This window comes from Peromyscus maniculatus, chromosome 13 (assembly GCF_049852395.1).
Source record: "Peromyscus maniculatus bairdii isolate BWxNUB_F1_BW_parent chromosome 13, HU_Pman_BW_mat_3.1, whole genome shotgun sequence".
Lineage (NCBI taxonomy): Eukaryota > Metazoa > Chordata > Mammalia > Rodentia > Cricetidae > Peromyscus > Peromyscus maniculatus.
The window spans coordinates 20,885,845-20,889,549 of record NC_134864.1 but is presented as its reverse complement, the minus strand read 5'-3'; the positions used below and the strand labels follow the sequence as shown (position 1 = coordinate 20,889,549).

Sequence of the window (3,705 nt, the reverse complement as noted above, 5' to 3'; positions counted from 1 at the left end):
CTTGTTTTTGGTTTTGTTTTGTTGTTTTTGAGCCAGGGTCTTATGTAGCCCAGGCTGGTCTTAAACTTACAATGTACCTGAGGCATGCCTCATAGTTTTGACCTTCTGAAGTCCATCTTTTTTTATTGTTATTTAAATGTTAAATTTATTTATTAATTTCTGTGCACATGAGCGCATGCATGTTTGTGTGTGTGTGTGTGTGTGTGTGTGTGTGTGTGTGTGTGTGTGTGTGCAGGCATGCCATGGTGAGTGTGGCAGCCAGAAGACAACTTGCAGGAGCCAGTTCTTTCCTTCTACCATGTGGATCCTGGAGATGGAGCTTGGTTTGTCAGGCTCAGCTTTAAGGCTGATGCTCCCGGAACCTTTATTTACTGCCTCACCTAGGGGCACTCAGGAAGGGAACGAAAGTGTACATGTGACTTTGATTGACAGAGATTGCAGCCCATGAGAAAGCTAAAGCCTGTAAGCTACAGCCAGTAGGACGGCCAAGGAAGTGACATCAAGAGAACTGTGTCACCTGGTTGGATAAACTCCGAAAGGACCAAAGTGAACTGCGTCTTCACTTGTGCGAGGGACAGGAAGCGGAGGTGTCGGAATGGAAAGTTTAAACAAATACTACCCACCTGACTTCAACCCGTCAAGGATCCCAGATCCCGAAATGCAAGCTACCCAAGGACGGGCAATACCTGGCTTGGCGGATGTCTTCCTTCAACATGAAGTGTAAGAAAGACATGTGGAGAATACATCTACATGGGGAAGCAGTTCAATGCATGCAAGGAAACGGTCTAGAATGAGGTCTGCCTGGACCTGCCTGTCTTCTGCTTCTGCATGCACTGTTTGGCCGAGATCACCTTCAAGATAGACCCGGAGAACATGAACTACACCATGGAGCATAGGGCCACGGGCAACTTCCAGACCGGGAAGCTCCTGGGGGAGGAGGAGAAGCTCGCAAAAGGAGCGGGAGGACGAGGAGCTGAACTGGGAAAAGTATGAAGGGAAAAATCAGTAGCCCTCTTGAGAGACGCTTGCCACCGCAGGCTTCTGGAGGATTCTGACTCAGAAGATGAAGCCCCCCATCCCGACCATGGGCAGCAGCAAGACCCAACCCCACAGCCATCCTGGGCAAGTGCCGAAGGCCAAGAAGAGGGTGGAGGCAGTGGGCAGCAGAGCACAGCTGGCCGGCTTGGTTGTGCCAAAGAAGGTGAAGGCAGGTGGAAGTCAACGTCGGCTCAGATGCCCGCCACAGGTGCCCCCAAGAGCAGGAAGGCGGCCAACCTTGCACCCCAGAGGACGGGGGCCTCCTCCCTGAGCCAGCTGGGGCATATGGGGACAGTGACAGCTGAGCCCCCATGGTGGCATCCCAGACCCAAGAAGCCAGAGGAAGAGATGGGAGCTAGGAGACCAGGGGAGTGAGCAGGCGAGCGAGCAGGCGAGCACAGGGCAGCTATACACAGAAAAAAACAAATTTAAGCCACTTCCCCCCCACCAATCTAGCTTTTCAGAAGATACTAGAAGGAAATTTTCATTCTGAAGAGGTTAACCGTTGATCCCCTCAGTTGAGAATGAAAACTGTCATGCAAATTAAAGCCAATTAAGCAAGCTTTATTTACTGTGCATAGCACTGACTCTCCAAATCGGGATTTGAGAGTACAGAGTGGGTTAACTTTTCAGGCCTCCTCTCATAGGGAAAAAGTGTAAACTGGGGATTTTTTGACCTGAGGATTTTTCAAGCAAATGTTACAGAAGCAGATAGATTAGGTTATCTGACAGATCATCTTGGCAGAACTTCGAAAGATTCCTTGGCAAAACGCCTTATCTTATCAGGGTAGAGCATGTGTGAATCAGTCCTCAGTCTTGTAGCTAATAGAAACAACTTGTTCTGACCTTATAACAAAACGGCTTTTTGCCCTAAAACGGAATCTGGCTGGTCCATCATAACCGCACCCAAGAAGATACAAGGAATAAATAATCCCAGACTAATCAAAAGTGGAGAGGTGCAGGGGGGAGCCCACACCATAACAGTAAAATAACAGGAATCAATAAACACTGCTAACTGAGAACTCAGTATTAATGGTCTCAATTCCTCCAATAAAAGACACAGAAACAGATTGCATCAGAAAACAGGATCTATCCTCCTGCTGCATCCCAGGAATACACCTCACCATTAAAGATAGACATAACCTCAGGATAAAAGGATATAAAAGGGTATTCCAAGCAAATGGCCCCCTAAAGAGAGCCCCATGTAACCACTTTATTATCTGACAAAATAGACTTCAAACCAAAACTAGTCAGAAGAGATAAGGAAGGTGACTATATATTCATTAAAGAAAAAAAATCCAAGAGGGTATTACACTTCTAAACATCACTGCACCAAATACAAGGGTACTCAAGTTCATAAAAGAAACATTACTGTAACACAAATCTTAAAGGGTCTTATAATAAAAAAACTCGGGAGCCAGATATTGGGGTGAATGCTGAAAGATCAGAGAAACATAACAAGTCACAGCCAACCTCACCTTGCCCATTCCTCAGCTGATCTTGTTTCCTCAAACTGAACGTTTCTGAGTCCTCACCTGAATGGATCTCAGCTGAACTGCTGCTCAAAAGCCTAAAAGCTTAAAAAGGCTCTAGTTCCTGGTCCTTATATACCTTTCTGCTTCTTGCCATCACTTCCTGGGATTAAAAGCATGTGTCACCATGCCTGGCTGTTTCCAGTGTGGCTTTGAACTCACAGAGATTCAGAGGGATCTCTGCCACTGGAATGCTAGGATTAAAGGTATGTATGTCACCATTTTCTGGCCTCTATGTCTATCTAGTGGCTGTTCTGTTCTCTGACCCCAGATAAGTTTATTAGAGTGCACAATATATTGGAGGACTCAATATCACTACACATTACTACAGTTAAAAACACAGTTTGATAATCACAGAGTGATAGTGGGTGATTTTAATACCCCACTCTCACCAATAGACAGGTCATTCCTAGAAAAATGCTGAGTTAAATAACATCATAAATCAAATGGACCTGGCACATATCTGCAGATCAGTTTACCCAAACACAAAAGAGTATACTTTCTTCCTAGCAACTCAGGGGATTTTCTCCAAAATTGACTACATACTTGGATACAAAACAAGTCCCAACAGATATAAGAAAACTGAAATAAATAATAGGTAAATAAACAACACCCTTTATCTTCTCTGACCATCACAGATTAAACTGGATATCAACAACAACAAAAAGCAACAACAGCAGCAGTATATAAACTCATGGAAACTGAAAACTCACTACTGAAAGAAAAATGGGCCAAGACAGAAACCAAGAAGTAAATTAAAAACATTTTATAATTAAATTAAAATGAAAACACAACATATCCAAACACTGGGACACAAGGCAAGCAGTTATAAGAGGCAAGTTCATAGTACTAATGCCTACATCAAAAAGTTGGAGATATCATATTAGTAACTTAGCAACACACCTGAAAGCTATAGAATAACCACCACCACAACAACAAAAATAACACCTCAAAGGAGTAGATGGCAATAATTTATTGTTGTTTCTGCTTTTTTGTGGGCCTGCCATCCTGTTCCCAAATAAACCTCACATGGAGGTTTATTCTTACTTATGAATAACTTGGCTTGGTTTCTAGCCAGTTTTTCTTAACTTCAGATTATCCTGTCTACCTTTTGCCACTGGGCTTTTCCCATTCT

At 43.9% G+C, this 3,705-nt stretch overlaps 1 pseudogene; it reads left to right on the top strand.

Moving 5' to 3' along the window:
* The first annotated feature begins 595 nt into the window (after nucleotides 1-595).
* Nucleotides 596-1,413, top strand: LOC121822133 (splicing factor YJU2 pseudogene; annotated as a pseudogene).
* Nucleotides 1,414-3,705: the final 2,292 nt, after the last annotated feature.